Source organism: Artibeus jamaicensis, unplaced genomic scaffold (genome assembly GCF_021234435.1).
Source record: "Artibeus jamaicensis isolate MK-2021 breed Jamaican fruit bat unplaced genomic scaffold, CSHL_Jam_final contig_354, whole genome shotgun sequence".
In the NCBI taxonomy this organism is placed as follows: domain Eukaryota; kingdom Metazoa; phylum Chordata; class Mammalia; order Chiroptera; family Phyllostomidae; genus Artibeus; species Artibeus jamaicensis.
The window spans coordinates 12,675,640-12,699,975 of NW_026521803.1; the positions used below are offsets into that span (position 1 = coordinate 12,675,640).

At 38.3% G+C, this 24,336-nt stretch overlaps 1 protein-coding gene across 1 annotated transcript in view; it reads right to left on the bottom strand.

Annotated features, from left to right (window-relative positions):
- The window catches only part of CHST9 (carbohydrate sulfotransferase 9), a 241,093-nt gene extending 218,907 nt beyond the window's left edge, over positions 1-22,186 (bottom strand). The window contains exon 1 of the mRNA XM_037127844.2: positions 21,997-22,186. The gene's annotated coding sequence lies outside the window, so the exon portion shown is untranslated. The remainder of the gene's footprint in view (positions 1-21,996) is intronic.
- Positions 22,187-24,336: the final 2,150 nt, after the last annotated feature.

Genomic DNA, 24,336 nt, shown 5'->3' on the forward strand with positions numbered 1-24,336 from the left:
TGGGAGTAAAAGACAGAAAACTGTACTTGAGCAATAATTAAATTTTAAAAAGTGTTTAAAAAACCTGGGAAAATATAAATAAATAAGTACATACATACATACATACATACATACATACATAAATTTGGGGGAAGAAAAAGAAGTACAAATAGGTAGTTACAGAATAGTATAGGAAATGGAGTAGCCAAAGAACTTACACACATAACCCCTGGACATGAACATTGGGGTATTGCCTTAAGGTTTGGGGTACACTGGGTGGAGAGGGGCAAAGGGAGAGAAATCAAGACAATAGTAATAGCATAATCAATAAATTATAATTTTTTAAAAAGCAGGAGGGAACCCTATATTTAATAAAAAAGAAAAAGTGGACAGAAAAATTTTTAAAAAATCTAGTGATAAGTTAAAGTGCCTCCTCAGAAGGTACAGCAAAAGGACAGAAATTGAAAATTGGACAAGAAACAAAAGCAGGAAATAGAATGAATCTAGAAGATTCAAAATATGAATAATAGGAGTTCTAGGCAGACAGAAACGAGAAAGCAAATGGGCAAGACCATTAGTGATGTGATTTGAGAAAATTTCAGGTAACTGAGGGACATGAGTTTCCAGATTTAAAGGGATCACTGAGTACTTAGCACACTGAATAAGATATTAACACATCAAAGAACATCATATTGACATTTCAGAACACTAGAAATGGAGAAAATATTTCATGTGTTGTCAGAGAGTAAAAACCAGAACACCCCCAGAGGATCAAGAATCAGAGTGACATCAGACTTGTCAACAGCAATTCTGGAATCTAAAAATAAAGCAATAGAGAAAGACTACCTTCAAAATTCTCAAGTAAAATAATTTTAATCACTTAAATTGCTAAAATCACATAAAATTCTATTAACTTCTACCCAATTGTAAATCCAGGGTGTGGGTAGAAGAAGCATTTTCTGATAAGTTCTAAAAAATTTTACAACCCAGAAAGCTATGGGAGGATCTGAGAAAGGAAGGGAGGAAGAGAAGAGGGAGAAATAAGATACAGAAAACCACAGGTCCAACAGAGGAGAGAGATAAGTGAGATTTCTGTAGTGAAGGATGAAGTCATGGAGTAGGTTTAGAGGGCAAGCAATTCAAAATAGAGGACAGCATCTTGGGAGAAACTACAAATATGAAACTGTAGACTAGCTGATTTCTCTGAACATTTAGACAGGATATTTAGACAATGATGAAGAGTTCGATTAGTGAAGAAAACAAAACCCAAACAACCCCTTAGAACATTAAACAAATTAAAGAGAAAAACATTAACTTCAGGAAAAATGGAAAGTTCTGGAAAAGAAAAACTTAAATTAAACTGCATGGCTAATCTGTAGATAATATTTATACAGCTGTGATCATAAAAACACTGACTATATAACTAAACAAAATGCGATCACTGTTTTGGGAGGGTCAGAGGGTTGGCAAGGACAAGGATAGAGATGTGAGTAAGATAAGGAAGGAAAAAGGACTAATTTCTACCATGTGGAAAATCAATAAAGAGATATAAACTAAAATACCAAGTTCCAAAATGTGGATATCATTTAGGGACATGGGAGTAAACACCAAACTATAAAAGTTCACGTTGCTCATAACAGGAAGAGATGGTTTTGCCTGTCTCCAAATCACGTTCTTTCCATCATTAAACTTAAATGTGTTCCTCAAATAAAAGTTACATAGAGTGATGCCAAAATGATGAGATCTATTAAAAATTGCTCAAAATGAGCTAATTTACTTTTTATTAATCACTAAAAGTCAGAACTAAGTAAACTGATGGCCTAAGTAGAGTGTAAGGGGCTATTTGTCTTAAGAAAACATGCCATTTTCGAACACTGACATCATTACATCATTTATCTGCATCTAAGGTGCTCATGAAGTAGACATCTACCCTGACATGTTCTAACTGGCTGTCATTTGGTCATCCAGACAACCACACAACTTCCTCTACTACAGTTACAAGTTATTTCCTTCTTGCCATTACAAAATACACCTTTTGAGTTCTTGACCCCTGTGTGCCACTTGCCTGTTGACCACTGAAAGGTCTCGTATTTCCGGCTTCTATGGTGATCTGTGCTTGGTCAACCTTGAACAATCTCACCCAGTTCTCTTCTCTGTTTAGCTGCTCATGAGATGATTTAATCTCTGCAAAGGTGAAAATTTAACCCATGTCCCAGGTCCAATAACTCATGTGTTCTGGTCTCATATTTCTAAATGTCTACTGGACATTTCCATTTGTATAGCCCACCATCCCTCACACTTCTTAACTGGACCAAATTTCTTGTAACCATAAACCAGGCTCTTCCTGATCTAGCTCTTGTTCACCTCTTTTATTTTATCACCCATACCTCCCTGTACCTCAAACTCTACTCTCAAGGTGGGCCAAACTACTGAATTTATAAGAACTAACTTTATTCCTTCTTGTCCCTGGGCACATGAACATTTTCTCCTCTATTTTCCAGACCCTTCACCAACCTCAGGCTGGTCCTTGTCTGTTCTTTAGGGCTCATTTTTGAAGTGATGGTCATGCTGCCCTCATGGCAAACACAGTACCTTAGACATAGTGAATGGTGTAGAAATATTTGTTGAATACATGAACAAAAAGACTTCTGAGTAAATGACTTATTTCCAGATTATCTCTCCAATTCCGTAGTAGTGCTGCCTGATTAATCTTTCTTAAATATTGCTTATCAAATATTTTTCTTTTGCTTAAAAAGCCATCCATTTTTAATCTAAGGTAGAAAACTCTTATGTCTGCCTTGCAGGCTCTTCATAAAGTAGTCACCATAATTCTGCAACCTAATTTCCTGCTGCTCCCCAGTGTGAAGTCTCCTTTCTGGTCAACTGATTCCTGAGCACTGCATGCCAATCGCTACCGGTTAGTTTTTGCTCCATAGTCCCTCTGTCATGGAGGGACTTTCTTCCCTTCTGACTCTCCTGCAAACGGACGTCTCAAAGCCAACATTTCCTCTGAATGCTTTCTTTGAATTACTCTAGCCTGTATTCTGATGATGTTATTTGACAGGCATTGTTTAGGTACTGGCACACAAGAGAAGGAAAAAAGAAAAAAAAACAAGTTAGAACAAATTAAAATATGATTACAAAGTGTGACAAGTACTAAAAAGCAAGTGGCAAGGTAAAGAATATTGGTAATAGAACCAGCAGACCTTGTCTAGACATGTTGGTCAGAGAAGGCATCTTTGAAGCGATGATGTTTAGGCTGAGACCTGAACAACAGGACAGACCTGGTCAAGTGTCAAGTTGTAGTGAAGGGAGCAAGTGCTCCACAGAGTGCCCACATGTGCAAATACTCTGAAAGGGAAAAGAACTTAGTATAGCCTAGGAACTGAAAGAAGTCAGCATGGCTGAAGCTTCATGAATAAAAGGAAAGTGGTCTAAGATGAGCTCGGGAAGTTAGGCAAAGCCCTCCCAGGTTCTTAAGGGCATTCCTAAATGGCAACAAGTCATTACAAATGGTTATAATCAGAAAAGAGACAGGATTAGATCTGTGATTGGAGATCAGTCTTGCTGTATATGAGGAACAGGTGGAGAAATGAAGAGGTCAACTAGGAAGAAGGCTGTGGTAGGCTATAAACATGGACAATGAGGATGACTTGAATTAGGGTTACGGCAGTAGAGCTGGAAAGAAATAAAATTAACTTCTGAGATGACATGGCATGAGAGAAATCTTCAAAGTTGAAAATCAAGAGCTCAGTTTTAATCTTGTAGCCTTTTAGATGTTTATGACCAAACCAAGCAGAGGCATCAGGGAGTTAAATATACGACTCGAGATCTCTGTGGCAGGCAGAATTCTACAATGGGCCCCAAAAGACCCAGCCCTGTGTAATTCCCTTCCCTCGAGTGTGGACAAACCTGTAATTTGCTTCCAATAATGTCCTATGGAAAGGGTAAAGAAATCTTACAGAACTAATTAATGTCCTTAATTGGTTTCTTTGAGTTAATTAAAAGAGATTATTTCAGCCATGAGAAAGAAGGAAATCCTGTCATTTGTGACAACATAGATAAACCTGAGGGACATTATGCTGAGTAAAATAAGCCAGATAGAGAGAGGCAAATACTGTATGGTTTCATTTATAAGTGGAATCTAAAAAAAAAAAAAAAAGCTGAACTCACAGAAACAGAGAATAGAATAGCGATTACCCGCGGCCATAGGGTTGGGTGAATGGGGAGTTACTGGTCAAAGGGTAAGGTGAATAAGTTCTCAGCATGGTGACTATAGTTAACAACACTTCATTGTATGCTTGAAATTTGCTAAGACAGTAGATCTTAAGCATTCTCACTATACACACACACACAGGAAAGGTAACCTTGTGAGGTGAAAAATGTGTTAATTAACCTGACTGTGGTAATCATTTTACAATGTCAACAGGAATCAAATCATCATGTTTACATAATGAAAAAGATAAGTAAAGTAAAATAGAGTATCCTGGGTTGCCTGGCCTAATCAGGTGATCCCTTTAAAAGAAGGGCCAGGATTTCCCTGAAGTTAGAGATGTTCTCCTACTGGCCTGGAAGAGGAAAAAAGCTATCCATGAACTTCCTTTGAAGAGGCTGACCTCTAGGCATTGAGGCTCTCAGTCCCATAGCGGCTATAAGGAATTAAATTCTGCCCATAAATGCAATGGGTCTGGAAGAAGACACTGAGCTTCAGACAAGAACGGAGCCCAACCTACAGCTTGACTGCAGCCTTGAAGTACCCAGAGCAGAGAATTCAGTTAACTTAGTCCTGAGGTCATAGCAAGAACAATTATTAGAACTAAAGATAAGCATTACATAATGATAAAAGGATCAATTCTCCAAGAAGACATAAGAATCCTTAATGTGTATGTGCCTAACAAGAGACATCAAACTACAGGAGGCAAAAATTGATACAACTAGAAGAAAAAATAGATGAATCCACTATTATAGTTGGAGACTTCAACAACACCCCTCTACTAGAAACCGACATATGTATCAGGCAGAACATCATGAACTCAACACCATTAACCAACTGGCTATAATGTACATCTATGGTACTTCAACCAACAACAGCAAAAATACACATTCTTGTCAAGCTCATATGAAACATACACCAAGATAAAGCACATTCTGGGCCAGAAAACGGGCATTTAAAAATTTAAAGAGTAGAAATCATAAAACCTCTCCTCTCAGGTTATAATGGAATTAAGCCAGAAATTCATAACAAAAAGATAGGTTTGAAAAAATCCCCAAATACTTTGAGATTAAACCACACATCCCTAAATAACACATGGGTCAATGAAGAGATCTCAACAGATGTCTTAAAATATTTCGAACTAAATAAAATAAAAACCAAACTTATCAAAATTTGTAGAATGCTGCAAAATTAGTGCTTAGAAGGAAACTTATATATAACATATGATATCTAAAGTCAATCATCTAAGCTCTAACCTCAGGAAATAGGAAAAGGTAGAATAAATTAATTACAAAGTAAGCAGAAGAAAGGAAATAATAAAAATTAGAGCAGAATCAATAAAATTTAAAAAAGGAAATCAATAAATAAAATTAACAAAACTATAAGCTGGTTCTTTGAAAAGATCAATAAAAGGAAGAAGCCAGAGGGTCAGACTAATTAAGGAAAAAAAGAGAGAATACATGGTTAATGTAGGGTCAATTGCATATATATACATATAAATCAACAATAAATAAGTAGAATTAGAAATTAAAATAATACCAGGTTTATTGCTAATATATAATATACCTATAAATTAAATATTCAGGTATGGATTTAACAAACTATGTACAAGGTCTACATAAAGAAAACTATAAAATTCTGATAAAAAAATCAAAGAACTAAATAAATGTAAAGATATTCCATGTTTATGGATAGGAAGACTCGGTATCACTAAGATGTCAGTTCTTCCCAGTCACTTAATCTATAAATTCAATGCAATTCCAATCAAAGCACCAGTCATGAATATCAATAAAGTGATTCTGAAGTTTATATGGAAAGGTAAAATTCCCAGAATAGCCAACACAATATTGAAGAAGAACAAAGCTGGAGGACTGTGACACTACCCAAGTTCAAGATTCCATATAAAGCTATAGCAATCAAGACAGTGTGATATTGGTAAAAAAAAAAAAGAAAGAAAGAAAAATAAGTGAATGAAACAGAATAGAGAGCCCAGCCCCAAAACAGACCTCCATAAATACAGTCGACTGACCTGGAGCATTGATAATGGAGCAAAGAAAATACCATGGAGCAAATAGACAGATATGTAATACTGGAATAATTGGTTATCCATAGGCAAAATTAAAAAAAACCCCTATATTTAAAACCTACAGAAAAATTAACTCAAAACTAATCACAGACTGGTAGGAATGCAAAATGGTACCATCACTTCAGAAGGCAGTTTGGCAGTTTTTACACAACTAAACATACCCTTACCATACAATCTAGCAATCACACTCCTTGGTATTTATTCAAAGGAGTTAAAAATTTAAGTTATAAAAGCACCCCTAAACACCTGCCCATGAATGTTGAAAGCATGTTTATTCATAATTGCCAAAACTGGGAAGCAACCGAAATGTCTTTAGTGGGCAAATGGATAAATAAACTGTGGAACACCCAGGCACTGGGACATTATTCAGTGCTGAAAAAACATGTTACCAGTAAAAGATGTCCATCTAAAAAGGCTACTTACTGTATGACTTCAATCTACAACATTGTGAAACAGGCAAAAGTGTGGAGACAAGTGAAAAGGTCAATGGCTGCTAGAGTTAGAGGGGAGGGAGGTGTAAGTAGGTGGGGCATACAGGGTTTCTAGTGCAGTGAGGTCACTCTGTGTATTATAATCGTAATTGCATGTAATTATAAATCTGTCCAAATGCACAGGCTATACAACTATGATATGAACTATGGACTTTAGGTGATAATGGGGCATCAATGTAGATTCATAGGTTGTACCAAATGTTCCACTCTGGTGGGGTAAGTTAATAATGAGGAGGCGGTGGAAGGGGTGGGGATGGGCAGGAGGAATATGGGAAATCTCTGTACCTCCTGCTCAATATCTCTATGAATCTAAAGTTGTTCTAAAAAATAAAGCATATTAAAAAACAGAGAATACTTCTCAGTACTCTTTCCTCAGTTAAACAAGAGAAGTATCACAACTTCGAATCACTAACTGTAAAGCATACCTACTGAACTCTAAATCTAGAGAGCCGCTAGAAAAAAAGAACACACTCACCTACTATTTTTATTTAGCTGTGGGGTGATCTCTTCTGGGAGACAATGGAAGAAAAGCCATGACTGCTGAATAACAACAGAGTTACAGACTTAAATGTTTAAACTTGCAGGCAGATTGAAACACACTTGGTGAAAGAGGGTATTCTAGGTGAGACCTATACTACAGATGGAGAATGCTCCATAACACCAGCTCTTGCTATTCCACATTGCTGACCCCCTGCAAGAATGGGGAGCAAATCAGAAAATGGCTTATGGAAGATGCATAGGTATCAGACAAGGGGAGAGTGTGCTGGTGGATAAGGATCTGGCAGGCAAAAACACAGGAAGTCTAACCCACATGGGCCCTCCTGGAATAAAAGCTTTATAATGACATCTAGCTGCTCACAAACCAAAATGACTCAAAAGAAAACAGTGATTAAAAAACTAGTGTGAGTACTGCTTTCACTTAAAGATGAAAATATGAAATATAAAATAATAAAATGAAGTAAGGGAACTGAAAGGGTCCTTCGTTTTATTTTTATTTTGTTAACATTCAGCAAAATTACCTTGGGGATATATACAGTGCTACAAAGTATTATAAATATGGAGAGTTCATAAAGAGAATGCAACTCTTCTATATTTTATTTTACTACTAAAGTGCTTTTTCTAAGTAGGCGAGTAGATGCCACAAAAATGAAAACCAGTCAGTGATTCCAATATGCAATGACAGGAAGACTTCTCAGGTAGTGATTAGGTATATAAATACCTATGATCTTATGATATTATGATCATAACATCTCTGATCTTATGATCTCGTGTGTGGCTTAGCTCACCTCTGGGGACAGGTTTCACAGCTCTCCTTTGGAATTTCTTCTGTGATTGCAGTGTTTTGAACGTTCGTACAATAGAATGACACCATTTTCCATTGTTTGTTTTACTTCACCTTTCTGAGACTTTAGGTAAAATGACCTATTAAACATCATGAATGAAAAATAGTTACCAACTTGATCTAGAGCTCTGAATTCTGAATATTACTCAGTATTCTTAAACACCTAGAATTATTCCCCAAGGTGCAATCTTTTACATGGATTTATTATCAAAAGGTCCTATTCATGCAGAGTCTTATTAGCATAAGTGTATATTCAATAAACTGAGAGTACAAATAGCTTGCAGCTAATAATTACCTACACAAATTTTCCTTATAGCTGTTCTCTTTTAAAGCCAAATTCTATATGGAAGCCCACTTTCCCTATTGCTATAAATTCAAACAACTTTTAACTTATGTTGTTCACGGTCATAACTTTTAAAAAAATTATAAAGTAAGGATAGATTAAGAGTTGAATGACATTACAAAATTCAGTCTCAGCCCTCTCAGGTCTTAAAACTCCCTCAGTAATATAGGCATCCATGTCTTACTGCTGATATACATATAAGTAGTTTGGGGTAGGGGGTAGAGAGGCACTGGGTGTAAGCCCTAAAGCTGTTATTGCACTTGTAGACTATCAAGACTTTTATTTTTATTTTTATTATTAATTTTTTTATTTAATTATTTTTCAAGTAGTTTTCTGTCTTTTACTCTCATCCCAGCCCACCCCATCCCATGCTCCTCGCCTCCCTCCCATTGCTACCCCCCTTAGTTATTGTCCATGTGTCCTTTATACTAGTTTGTGTAAATCCTTCCACTTTTTCTCCTGAAATTCCCTCCCCTCTGGTCACTGTCCCCCTGTTCTCTATTTTAGTGTCATCATTTTTATTTTGCTTGCTTCTTTGTTTTGTTGTTTAGCTTCCTGTTAAAGGTGAGATCATATGGTATTTGTCTTTCAATGCCTGGCTTATTTCACTCAGCATAATGCTTTCCAGTTCCATCTATGCTGTTGCAAAGGGTAGGAGCTCCTTCTTTCTTTCTGCTGCATAGAATTCCATTGTGTATATTTACCATAATTTTTTTATCAAAACTTTTAAAGAATCAACTCTCTCCCCATAATAATTTTCTGTTTTCCCCATATTAAAATAATACCAACTTCAAACTGATTGTTGATATTTACCCTAATATAAGCTGATGATAAGTTATAAATTTTTTAGTGAGGAAATATTATCTAGTGAAATTCAGCCTCAAGTATTGTACAAGCTGGCAGTGTGAAGAAACTGGTTCTTTCAGAATTTTCAGAAATGTGAACCTCTCTGGCTTGTTATAACTTACAATAATTTATGAACTGTAATATGAAATACAAGGGGTGGGGAGTCTACTGATATTCTTATCTTCAGTTTATTGCATCTTAAGATGCAGAAGTTCTGTTTTTAATCAAAAGTCAAGAAGCACCACTCCACTTGTTTCTGGTTATGGGAAAGGTACATACCCTAAGCAGCCCTAAATGGCATCAGAAAAGTATTCATGTGAAGTATGAATATTACATTATATACTTTAATGAGGAGAAATATTCTAAACACTAATTGGAAGTTGAAATTTTTCTGGAGATGTTTTATTACAAACTTTGTAAATATTTTTATTTAACTTCTTTTATTTTGTGCTCCATATAGAACTGGCCCTCATGCTATTGACTAGGGAATTTTTTTGTGGGGGAAGTATTCAAATTCAAGTGCCTGTCTCTAATACATAAGCACTAACAGTGCTCACCTGGAGTTCCGTGGAGACTGCAGTTGAGAACCGCACAGGATCCTAAATATTGCCAGGCCCTGGCTGGTCTGGTCTACAGGACACACTGCAGACTGCTGTTGTGGATCTTTTAGTGAAAATCACCAATAATCTCATCCCTTGTTTGGTAGGTAAGCCCCAAACATGTAAGAAAAATTAGGGAAGAAAGGAAAACATAGTACCAAGTTGCCTAACTACCCTTTAAAATTTCTAATCTCATTTCTGACTGAAGGGCAAAAAAAAAGCTAGTTATTTAATGTTTACTGAAAGTCTTGTATTATTTCTTCCTATATTGCCTAAAATATATTTTAAGAATAGCTTTCTCTTAAGTGTTTAAATGTAAATTATGAAATATTGTTAATGCTGAATGAAGATGTTTAGACACTTTCTAGCTGTCTAATTAAACAACTTTTGCAAATGCTAGCTCACTTCATACAACGTAGCAATGATCTCATCCATTAGGTAGCTGGTTTAAAATCATAGAATATTTTACCCGATTTCTATTTTGAAAATTGTCTAATAAATTAATGATGAGTATTATACAATCTTTGTGTACATTATATTGTTAACATCCTGCTACATTCTCATTTCATTCTTTCCCATATATTGCTGAACCATTTCAAAGGAAGTTGCACAGATCATGAATTTCATCAGTAAATACTCCCGAATGTATCTTTTCCCCACAAAGACCTTCTCCTACAGAACCCCAGTGTGATTATGGCACTCAGGAAATTTAACACAGATGTAATACTATTATATGTTCTACAGCACAGATTCGGATTCCTTTAATTATCTCAATATTATCCTTCATAGGTTTTACTTTCCATTGATAATCTAATCAATTAGTTCCATGTCTCCTAGTCTCCTTCACTCCTGAACAATTTTCCAGGACTTTTTAAAAACTGACACTGACATTTTCAAAGTGTCCAGGTCGGTTATGTCAAAGACTGTTTACATTTTGGATTTACACATTTTGGAGAAGAAAAGTCATGTGTGATCATTTCCTCATCATTACATTCAGATGAAACATTTTTGGCAAAATAATTTCAGGGATACCTGCATGTCCTACTTCATGCACGTATCATCCCAAGAAGTACACGATGCCAGTCTGTCCCACTGCTGGTGACGTCAAGTGTTAGCACTTGGTTAGGCTGGCGTCTGCCAGATTTTTGCCTGTAAAGGCACTTTCCCCTTTTTGTAACTAGTCAGCAATGCATGGGGTGACATGTAGAGATAGTGTGAATATCCTGTCCCCATAAACTATTCACCCAATGGTGGATCATCTCTTCATTACTCTTGTAATAGTAATTGCAAAAAAGTTACTTCATAATCCCACCATTTCCTTTAATTATATTAGCTTGTACTCTTTAGTGAAACAAAGCTCATGGATACTTTTCTAAATTCAATATGCTCTAATCAATTATGTCCATTATTACCTTTTATGTTCAAGTGACCCCAAATTTGACCAGTGAGTGTCTCTTAAATTTGGTTTCTGATATATTCCCACTCATCATTTTTTTTAGCACTTTCTTGTTCTCTGGCAGAAGGTATTCTCTAGGCTTACCAGATTCTCCCCTGAACTAACTGAAGCAGGAAGGCGGTAAAATAAAAAGAAGACTAATTCAACTCACTTTTAATGCAGCAATTAGATTTAGGCACAAATATTAGAATAGTGCCTAGAACATAGTGTCAGTCAGTATGGTTGATCTGTTCCTTAACTATGTTAGCCATAGATTGAAACCATTGTATAATTATTAAAAATATAACCTATTGCTCTATAGCTAAGACTTTTATATTACTATTTCAATTCAATTTCATATATTTATTCTTATTTAAATTTTTGTTCTCTTTCATTTATTTTATCTCTATATAGAGACCGTATGTACAAGACAACATTCAGGGGCTTCTCTTTTTCTTAGGCTACTGTCTAATGCCAAAATGTGCACAAATTCCTCAAAATTAAATCCTTTAAAATTTCTGAAAATATCAAGGAATTTCACGTATTAGAGGTAATAATGTGAAGAAAAGTTGAAGAGGCTGGGATTGTTTTCTTTTTTGGAGGGGGTGGGGGTAAGAAATTAAATAGGCCAGCCTCACTTTCTAAGTAAATGTAGTACTACTAAGATCACTTGTGAATGAGTCACTAACAATGAGAGCAAATTTGAAGAAAGGGAAGAGTGATACTTGGGGAGGTCACAAGAAAGAAAAGGTGGGGTCTCATAGCTTATAAGTATGTGTGTATATATGTATATACACATGTATGCACATATGTATGTATGTACATATTTAAGTTAGAGTGTGAGGGGGTGTGAGTGTGTTTGGGTGTACTATATGTGTATGCTTGTGCACACATGGGGTTAAAAATAGGGATGTTTAGTCAACATTTATTTAACAAATACTTATTAGACTTGCAAGCTAATACTATAGCAGGCATTGCTATAGCAGGTACTATAGTATTTTCTAGGAATAAAGGACCATCATACTAGAAGGGGCCCTACCTAGTGACTAAATAATTACATAAGTAAATATGAATTTACAACTCTTTGCAACTATTGGTGATGAGGGATCTGAATACACAAATATGGGAACATTTATGCATAAATACATACAAGTATATATGTATGAATATGTATATTAGTAGGGAATTCAGCTCAGTCTAAGGGAAGAGGGGGCTCCTTTGAGAAAGAGACATTTGGGTAGATATTTTAAGTGTTAATGAGTGTTAGCTAGGCAATGTTTGGGTATGTACATGTACAAGGATGGGGATGGGAAGAAGAAGGAGCAGCACAGCTGGAAGAAAGCCTACCAGTGGAAGCAGAGGGAAGGAGTGGAAGAACCAAAAGAGATGACACTGTAAGAGTCTGATCCTGCTGGGTTTAAAAAAATCAGGAGTGTAGTTTTGGTCTTTATCTTCAAAAAAAGCAATGGTAATCCATTGAAGTGATGTGTGGAGCAGAAGGAGTGGTAGTTCTATTCGAAACTTGAAAAGGCTTCTCTGGTACCTACCTTGGGGGATGAATTTGGAGGGGAGAGCACTGTTGGATGCTAGGAGATTAGTTATAAAGCTCCTGTAGTTATTTACACAACAGACTGAAAGCTTAGACGTGGGTGATGGCCGAAGGCAGCTTTGTCAGTATGCTTTGGGAGGTAACAATCAATAACTCTGTGGAGGCTGTGATATGGAGTTGAATGAGAAGGAATGCAAAGGATAAAACCCAGATTGGGAGCTGGGGAACCCTGAGGTTTGGTGTGAGATGGGCAGAGATCACTAGTTTGATTTTGACATGTTTCACTTGATGTTTCTTTAAGATAGACACGAAGAAATGCCTAGTACACAGTTGTATCTACAAACAGGGAATTTAGAAGAAACTTTGAGCCACAGTTATGCCTTCTAGAATGCTCTAAATAAAACATATGTCATTAAGTTCATGGAATTCTTATTGGAGTACTCTGCGTATGTATGTTGGGAAAAATCTAAGTGAACTAAAGTTCTGATGTACTGGATGAACAACCTCTGCTACTTGAGAGTTCAATAATTTGCACATCTATTTCTATTCTAAATGCTGTTATAATTCCCTGATCTGCAAAATCTGAAAACACGACTTTGCTAGACTTTTCAGCAAGTGAGACAGAGAGATAACAAAAGTGATAATGTAAGTACAGGGATCTCTCACCTACTGGGGGAGTTACGTTCCAGAGACCCCTGCGATAGTTGACAATCCATGAAGTAGTAGTGTTATATTTATTTTATTATTTATATACATATATATATTTAAGGCTTTATAAACCCTCTTACACTTTTATAAACCTTTCCCACAGTCTTACAAACACTTCATATACTCTTAAAGACTTTCTATACTCTTAAACCTACATAATTTTAACAACATATAAAATTCTATATGGGTACTCGCCAGTGAAGTATATGGTCGTCCCTCCCTACATCGCGGTTCATTTATTTCTGCAATAAGTGAACTGTCATATAGCGAGGGATGACTGTATAGAATGAATATTTGAAATCCTTAAGAACCAGTACAACTTGGGGTCCCCCCAGTAATAACCAGCTAGACCACACAGTGCCTGCAGCTGAATACCAGCCGTGCCACAGAAGTAGAATCTCATTCTCTGATAATAAAAAGTCCTAATTGAAAATAGAGGACTAATGCTAGTAGGTAAAATATTGCAGATACTTACTGCTTTTAGCCCAATAACATCACTAATACCTAAGGATACTTCAATAGTTGAGAAAATTGATTTTTGGGGGATAAATGATCCATATTTTAATCTAATGTTCAAAGAATGCTGCGAGAAAGTGAAATTTGTTTAGAGACATGTTTCTAAAAGAATTGTGTTTACATTTGAATTTGAAAAAATTTTGAGAGCATTCAGTGAACACCATCATTTATCACAGACCATCTTTGCCTAAAGTAACCTGTAACTGTGGGTCACAGCTCTAATGCCCTCTGTGATAAGGACAAAAACAACAGAAATGACTACAAAGCTAAAGGTAGCTTCTCATTTTTGAAACTAAAGAAAAAGTCAGTAGCATATTCTTCATTTCAATTGACAATGTTGTCTTATTTTGTGTTTCCATTTTTATGTATATCTAATACAGGCTTCTGCAATTTTTCACATTGTCTAGGTGTATCTTACCTTTTCTGAACTACGTTCTTGAGTGTTTTAGATTTCAGCTTAGAGTGGCGATATGGTAAATACTCCCACTCTAAGTGGAGCGGGCACCAGGAACCTAGTGACTGGAAGGTATCATATCTGTTTATTCTGACAACCAAGGTTTTTCCTGTGTACAAGTTAACAGTTTAAAGAAGAGGGAGGGCCTTACTGTCACAATTTTTGCCTGTATCCCATACAAGAATAAAAAGCGTAATGAGAAAAGGCAGGTATGATAATAAAACTCATTGCCTATATAGGTCTTTGTGCTGCTCAAATGAAAGAAGCTTCTTATTTTCCTTATCACCTCCACAATCCAGCCACCTCAATTTCATCTTCTCCAAGGTCCCAGTGCACCACTGCACACTTACTAGAAATTGTAACAAAAGTCAACTAAATAATGTTAGGGGTCAGTGTGAGGTTGAGGGCCAGGCCATTCAATTGACCAAGAAGCTTCGAGTAAGAATGAACAGCGTACAGCAAAACAATCATAGATCAAATTGTGTCCCATACAACTGCTGCCTCCCCTTTGTAAGAAAGGCTGCCTTTCTTTATTGGGCAAAACATGTCCTATGTAGAGAATCTTGTGATCGTGTGGAAGCAACTGGTATTCAAACATACTCACAAAGACTTCAATTTTAACTGTTAAGGGCTCACGTTAAAAACCTCCTTTCTTTAAAAAAATGTAGGATTCAGAAAGATACAACAGACATCTAAGATGGACAGAAAATGGGAAGTAACCTAACAAAAATATCTTACAATTTGGTAAATTCAAGATGCTTCATGCAGCCCACACTGAAATGACATTTCATATTAACCCTTAATTCTAAGAGCAGGTCTCATGTTATGGTCTAGAAGTAACATTAGAAATAAAAAATTCAAATTTTGCTCTCAATTCCTCCTTGCATCTGGACCCTACACTCTCCTGCAGGTGTTACATATGGGTAATCTTCAGAATCTCCAGTCTCTACAGACACTATCATTTTGTAGAGATGCTGGTGTGCTTTTAGTGTGTATGTAGTCTTAACAGTGCACTTAATAGTGCACAGACTAAATATATCAAAAACAGACAGTACAGTTGCCTATACTCTCCCCTGTCCCCAAGTCCTGTATGCTAGTAGTAATACAAAAAAATTCTAACACAACAGTTCATTTAGATTGGTTGCAGATTCGGGTCTCTTCTAAGAGCATACATTACAGCATTACTTATATTGTGCCATTTTCAATAGGGGACCAGCGCCACTTTTTGTTTGCATAAGAATGTTTTTAGGGAATTAAAAATAAAATCTCAAATAATGCTATATCTTCTTTCCTGTTGTCACAGTACCTGAAATAATATGTGTATATATGCACATACACAAATATAACATGCACATATATGTACATACACACATACATATGTATGAATGTATATGTCTTTCTCTCTATATAAAAGCCTTCAGTGTTTTTTGGAGATATGCATTTAAACAAGGTTAAAGCCCAGGGGAACTAAAAAATTAGCCAACTTGTATATTAATTTGTCACCATTCATATTACCCAAAAACATAGATTCCAGGGAAGTAAGGATCAGAAGAAGTAAATTTTTATAAAGGTGACAGTGATAGGAAAAAGATCAAGGCATGAACTTCAACTTAATGGGCAGTGACGTTTGTAGTCCTTGCCCACTGAAGGCAGGAGACCAGTGAACAAGTGGGATGGTACCATTTAAAAGTAAAGATGGGTGGGTAGGGGCATGAAAGATAATCCATGGCATCATAAAAACATTGTTTCTCTAGCCCTACTGTTCTCATCGGGGCCAGACCATCTCCTAGATAATACTTTGAGAAGGGCTCAGGCGTGTCACAATTTCTGGAGGAGGGGAGTTCTGCTGACTTCAGGTGAGGAGGGGTGGCTGTCCCACTTAACAAAAAATTTTCCAAATGTCCCATACAACACACAATGTCCCACTAAACTAAACCTATAATGAATCTCAACCTGTAGAATCTGATACATAATCATAAGTAAGTATTGTATAGGAATCTCCACTAAGAAGGTTGCTGTGGGGAGTAATTCAATCATTTTGTGTAGTCTGGCTTCCAACACTAGAATCAATAAGCTACAATATTACTGGAAAACAAACTTGAAAAGCAATATCAGCCCTCAATCAATACATTTCATTTTGGAAATATTTTATCTGTTATTCCTGATGGTATGGTGAGTCCCCTGCAGAGCCTCTTGAAGCCAAGTTCACATGAGTAAAACCATGAAAAGGTTCCAGGAGGCAGTTTTGGAATTCCAGTGGAAGTGGATTAAAGTAGGTATTCTCTCATTTGCAAAATATTATACTTCCACATTTTCTCCACTCCAGCAATCTATAACTTGACTTAGCATATTTTCCTATGATTACCAGTACTTCCTTTTTTATGTTATATACAAATAACTCTAGTTTATAATTACCCTAACACTACTCTTAGTCTGCCCTGGTTCGTTCATGTGGTCTGTACTTCTTATATGAAGGCTTTTGATTTTTGTCTTAAATCCAAATTTATTATATATATATATATATATATATATATATATATATATATATACACACACACACACACATTTGTGACTTCTCTAATATGTGTTCTAGTGAAGTCATCTCCAAACAGTGTAGGGAAATCACATGTTATTACAAATTACTTTTCTTTTATTGCCCTCTTTCATTACTTATATACTTAGTAATGATACTATGGATAGATTACATTTCAAGATACTAAGAGGGTAACAAAAATATTTGTTATTAAAGGGGATAGGGCTGAGGACAACACTTTGGCCCATGATAAGTATTCAGGGAATGAGAGAGGACAGAAAGATCGCCGGCTTCTGTATTCACCTCTGTGCCCCTTCATTCCGTGACTGTCTTGTACAGTTGGCGTTGTGATGGCCAGAAAGAGTTAACTCCCTTATCTAACTACCACACTTACTGCAAGGGGGCTGGATGCAGAGTCAGGAGGTCAGGTTTCTAGTTTCTGCTCTGCCGCTAAAGACCACTGTGACCTTTAGCAGCTCCCTGTGATCACGGTGGGCCCCCATTTTCTTAACTGTGAAATGAGGGCACTGGAATAAATTACTTTTAAGGTCTTTTCCTGCTCCATAAAAAAATGCATAATTCTGATTCTAACTAAGACTTAGGCCCTGATCAAAAGAAACTGATTCTTCTAATAAATGTATATAAAATATATCCTGTGGGTCTCAATTATTCCAACCACAATATTTTTAAAAAATACATGGTTTTATCTTCTTTAAAAAATGTCATACCCTATAAACACACACACACACACACACACACACACACACACACACAAAGTGACCTTAAGGAAGAAGTATCCATACAGTTGAAGTAACAAGCACATTTATTATGAGAACAGAGTCCCCATTCCAAAAGCAACATCTACTTTTTTGTTGCCATTCTCCTCACTGCTGTAGAAGTCACAGTTTTACTTCTTGCTTTGAATTCTTGAATGAGATGACTTTACCTGCTTTTCCAATCATATATGTTTGGCAGCTCTACCCTCCTCTACAGAGGTTTAGTAAATTCTTTCTAATGGGTCACAGAACTACCAATTCAACAAACTCTATAGACAACTGAATGCTGGCTATAAACAAGGTGTTAATAGCAAGTGCTATGGTGTGAATCAACTTTTTGTTCAAGTAACTGTTTCATCCACAACCAATTCTTCCCTGAAGCTTTTGAAAAACACAATAGAAATCTGTTAAATTGGCAGCGTTGCTGAACTTCAACTATTTTATCTAACCAGGTCCACAGTAACGATGGATACTTGAGAGCTTCTCTTTGATGGAATGTGCTTTGCTCCGGAGCACAGGTGTGCAGAGCAAATGGACCAAACCACCTATTCTGATGGCATCTGGCTGTTTCCTCTTTTGGGAAGTAAGTACTCACGTCAGGCACCTTCCTACCTCCACATGTGGATGCTTTAGGAAAACCTCACACTTAAAAATTCAGTTTAGTAGGATTTATGCATTAGAATCTTTGTATTTGGTTTTCAGGAGCATCCCACTCTCATGTTGGAAAACAATTGATCACCTGCTACATGTAAACGGGGATTGAATTTCTCATATTTGGATTGGAGGGCTTTTACTTTTTCCAGGAACATGTCTAATTCTGAACGCACAACCATTAAGTAGATGTACAATTAAGTCCTGATTGTCCTTCTGTGAATTATATACAATCTAGTACACAGTCACCGCATCAGGGTTGCTTATTTCTGTCACCCAGCTCTTTTCTGGGCTTCCTGCCCACCTTCTCCATTTCCCCATAAATTGGTTTTGGTGTTTGAGGTATGTAAGCTCATTTAAAAATTAGCCTAAACAAAACAAAATAATTAAGAAGGCAACTTGCCCACAATAACGATGAAAACCTTTTTAAAATCAGACATGTAATACATTCCAAAAACAAACACAAACCATGATTTGGGGTTATCTAAGCCTCTATTCCTCTCATTAACGTGAATAATTCAGAGTGCTTACTATACATGGTGAAACTCTTTCCCCTCAATAATTCACTTTTATTATACAGAAAAATAAGATGTAACACGACCTCATGTATTTCCAGAGATTTCAATTAGGCCATATTTTTAAAGGCAACTTTACTTTCAGAATTTTTAGTAGTATGGGTTCATTCTTTTCACTGTTATCCTGTTGGGAAGAGGAATCTTATGCTTTCAAGACCAGGGAAATATGGAGCAGTGTAGCAGATAAGCAGGCAGAAACCCCAGGTTTTGGGGGTTCTTGATATTCTTCAAATACACAGCAGTTATTCACAGAGGAAAGCAAGATTGCCAATATCTTTCTCCTCAAAACTGTGATTGTGCTTTGGGACATTACATCCAGATTTGAGTAAGAAGAACTACCCAACATTCTGGCTACAGTGAAGAGACAACATATTTATTATGCAATTTAATTCTAAGTAATAAAAATATCCCAATATTGCGGTTTTAAGCAAAAATCCCTAAACGGGAAAGCATTGCAAGGATGGGGGTCAGGGTGACATTGAAGACCTCCAGTCTGGCTTGAATGGTGACTTGAACCCAATGAAGTCCGTGAACCTGCCTGCTGATCGTATACAAACTTACCCAGGTTCCCAAATGTGCATACAAAGAATACTCTATTCACATTTTATTCACACCCTATGTAAAATATCCTATATTCATACCTAATATTTGTATGTTTATGACTTTGATCTTCTAAAATTGGAGTTTGGAATATTAAATTGGTCTCCTATTTCGTAAATTGTTCCTGGGAAGACATATTCCTCTGGAAATGACACTAATTTTCTGGAGTTACGAGGCTGTTTAATGCACTGCTTCAGAGCGCCAAATGCTACCCTTGTGACCGGAGAGAAGGGGAGAGAATGCCCTCAGGAGGAGGCTCAGTGGCACCAATCCTCAGCTTCTCTCCCGTAACAAAAAGGTGGAGGAAAGAAACCAGTCCGAGTCGACTGGAGTCCACACCAGTCTCGGCCAAAGGCTCTGAAACTTCTTTTCCTTTTCCTTTCATTGAAAATGAAAAGGGAGGAGCCTACAGTGTCACAACCCCAATGCAACAGTTGCTGAACTTAGATCAGCATCAGATACTGCCAGAGCTTTTGGGATATTCATGGAAATTCATGAAACTAGGATGTACCTTTGGATACCTGTGAAAATAAAACATTGCACTTTGAGTGGGAGAGAACAGATGGTTGGTAATGATTTAAAACATTGGTGTTTTTGGACCGTCACCAAGCCTCTGCATTAAAAACACAGCATTTAGTTAGTACAGACTAACGTCTGTATGCAAGGTGTTCGTTATCTGGAAGAGGCTGCTAAAGGTGATAAAACCCATATGCGGCCAGAGGAAAATTCTTCTCACTTTCTCAAGACATTCAATGTGTGCTATTTTGGGGGCTACATTCAGTCTGTGTGATCAGAGGATTTTAATCTTCCCCCAATAACTAGTCAACTCTAAGCATCTAGTTATGGCGTTCTTCTGTAACACACGGAGTAGAACTGTAATTTTGTTCTGTATATCTGACTCACTGAAGCCCTTAAAAACCCTCTGAGCAATAATAATAAAATCTGTTAGTCCAGGGTACCCTTGCCCATGAAAAACAATAATATTCCCTTTATCCTCAGTTGGTAGCTAGGCATATGGTGTTATGATTATATGCTAGAATTGGCAGGTGCCGGGCTACTGAATTAGGAATACATAAATATTAAATATGGTCACACTGTATTTTGGTGTGTATATGTGAGTCTAAAAGCCCACGTCCTTGAAAACCAATGGAATGGTAGCAGTACAGATAAAATTATGTAGAGAGAGATTAATGAAATGTTTGAGGTTAAAGTGAAGATAAATAAACATTGGTAAACAATACTCTAAAAACTGCAAAAAGGAGTGTTTTGGTTTGGTTCTGATAACATAGAGTAAAGAAGTCATACAGACACACACTCCATATTGTTTACTTGCCATCCCTTTCAAAACCCTGGGAACTGCTCAGGAACAGTTTGCCCGTGGGAGGGAGTTGGGGGTGGACCTGTCAGGGGAAGAGGGAGGCGGAGCAGCAGCTCTGGCTTAGTACCTGTGAACTTAGTTCGGAATAATTCTTGACAGGCATCAAACATAACACCTTCTAGCCTTCTAACAGAAACATGCTGATAGACAGGATGTTCAAATGGGGCAGAAGAGGGAGGGAGCAGGTAACCCTGTGAGAGCATCGACAGAACAACCACGCAGTTCCTACTCTGAAATCACGTCCAACGTCAAGTCTCCCCCCACCCCCCGCCACTCGATGACACCCTCCCGACCTCTCTGCTGGGGCCACAAAGGACCTGGGCTCCCAGTCACCTAGTTTCTCTCCCACGATGAAGGCAGCTTTAGCAAAGTCTCGGAGTTGGGGACCCGTGCTATAAAGCAGAAATGCTCATCTTTCGGCCAAACACGCTGGAGGACCGGATAAACCGGCACCAGAAACTCCAGACTGTTCCTTCTGGTGTCCTCTTTCTAACCTTGCACGCCCCACTGGGGACTGGCACCAGAAGGCTGCAGTCCAGGCCGCCCGGCCAGCAGCGCCCAGGAATCCAGCGCCGGTGGCTGACCCTTCCTCCCCCTCGGACCCTCTGGAAGGCTTCGCACCGCCTCCATCTCCGGGACACCGCACGCCCCCAGCACGTCTAACAAAGTGAATCGGAGTGAAGTGGGTTCAAATATTGGCGGCGGGGGCCGGGCGGGGGGCGGTGCAGACTGAAAAGAAAAGGAAAGGTAAAGAAAGATGCTTCCCGCAGTCGGCGGAGGCGAAGTACCTGGAAAGGTGAGGATACACTTCCCCGCCCAACCAGCCCCGGCTCCCATCGCGGCGCCCCGCAGTCTCAGCCCCTCCGATCTCTGGCCCCCGCACCTTCCGCCCCCCAACGTGCCCCGACCCGTGTGCGGTTACCTCGCGAGCGGGGAGGGGAGCGGAGGCGAACGGGCGCCGCAGGTGCTGCTTCTGCAGGAGCGGAGCTTCTGCTGGAAACTTCCCTGCGCTCCGGAGCAAACTCTCGTGGAGTCCGCCCGCCGCCGGGTGGGAAGGCGCGCAGCTCGGTGCCCGGGGAGCAGCGGCCGCTCGGAGTCCGGGGACGCGCCGGGCGCGCCGGGCGGCGGGGGCTGCGGCACCGCCTCTGCGCGCTCGGTTCCCGCGCCGCTGTCCCCGCAGCCGCCGCCCCCGCCGCGCCCCCGCCCGTCCCCGCAGCTCCGCCTCCTGGTCTTTATCTCCAGCGCCTCCCGCCCGCCTGCTCGCTGGCGCTGCCTTCTTTTTCTGCGCCTTTGTCGTTTCTCGCTCCCTGTTACTTTCTGGTCTCACCTCGGCTGGCGCCTCGGATGCGTCCCGAGGCTCCGGTGCCACCCCCGCTCCCGGTCAAGGAAGTCACGCTCTTTCCCGTTCGGTTCCCAACGCGCCGTCCCCTCCTCGCCGCTGCGCTGGCTCAGGTCCGTCCCCAGGTGTTCTAGAAACGGGAAGGGCGCATCGGTAGGGTAGTAGTCTATCGCAAACAGTGACTTCCAAATCTTCGACTTTCTGTCGCTTTACATATTTCCTGAAAAAATACGTGTATTGATTATATACATCAGTACAGTGCTGTTCGGAAATAGGTGCCGTGGGCTGAAAGTGGCCGTCTACAATATCGGAGACCTCACAGTGCTCCAAGGCCTCGCATTTCAAACTGTTAACAAGCTGGAGTTGGATATTTGTAAAGCGCATTGCGAAGACCAAGATTAGAATTAAAAAATATATCATTAAAAGAAACAGTTTCCTGAGATTTAAAAATTAGTTCCAAGCATTATGCTGGCAGCAACTTGACCAAACTAGGGCAAAAAAATAAATAAGTAAATAACAGAACCCTTGGTTGCTTAATTTGAACGCAGGCAGTTTTTTATGAATTAACAAAGAAAAACTTTTTTCTTTAAATACTTAAGTGGTTGAGCCTACCTCATCTCCACATTAGAATGTTTTTTTTTTCCCCAAACAGATGTTACCAATTTTCTACGTTTTCAGAAGGTCTTATTGTTATGAATGGCTTAGGAATAACATATCTGGTAGTAGTGAGCTTTGGTTTGATCAAGAAATACTGTAATAGTATTATAGGAATTGTTTGCCTGATTCTGCTTTCTTTTAAACAGAACTTGTTATACAAGTTGTATTTTTAATGTGTATGTCTGCTGTCTCTTTTTTACATTTACCTTAGTGTCCTCTCTGCTGTGAATGTCTTTATTCATTTCCAGAATGAAGGTCTTTTCCTACCTTTGGACTTAAAAAAGAAACACACAAAGCAAGGAAACGCCCCTAAGCTGTATTTAACTGGCAGGCAATGGGTGAGAGCTTGTGGACTGAATTAACCAATTTAGCCAACTTAGTATCTTCTGGTTTGGTCCCACTGGGCCATTCCACGTGCCATGAACCCTTGGAGTGAGGCCACACCTTTGCACCAGAGCAGGGAGGGCACCCCAGCCCCACTCAGAAGATCTGCGCTGTAGTTTCTGGCTTTGGCAAGTCACAGGACACTTGTGGTCTGTACCTTCTCATTTGTAAAATGGAGTTGAGCAAGACTATCATTATAACTCTACTTTCTAAAGTCTTAAAGTTTTTGTAGCTAATGAGGGAGACTGGTCGTGATAAGGTCAACTTCTGACTGAATCTGCTGGATAGCTGTGCTGCCAGGAATTGGCAGTCCATTGTGAGATTTTCTGGGCTTTAGAATTTATTTTATTCATCTATCATAGCAAGCCTCTGTCCAAAGCCATTAAAATATTTTTAAGGATAAAGAAATCAAGCATTGTTACCATCCAAAATTGATGAATAAAAGATCAAAAAATGACCTAAAAATGCACAGTAAGCCCTGGTATAAGGTACATCTCATTGCATTTGTCTGGGAGTTAAATGGTTAAGTGAAAATACTGCCTATTTAAATATTGTAGTTAAACTAATTTAATTTTTACATGGTGAATTGGTTTCAGAAACATTGGTTCACAGCATGTTTTAAACTCTCCAGTCTATTAATTTTGTTTAGTTCTTTGAATTTTTAAAGATGTTTAACCGTTGACTGTTTCTTGGGCAAGTATGAAGCTTAGGAATCATTGATCCTTAATGTGTAGGGTTTTTGAAAAAATATTTTATTGATTATGCCATTACAGTTGTTCTATTTCCCCCTTCATTCCCCTCCACCCTGCATACACCTCCCCCACCATTCCCCCTTTAGTTTATGTCCATATGTCTCAAGTTCTTTAGATTCTATAATTCCCA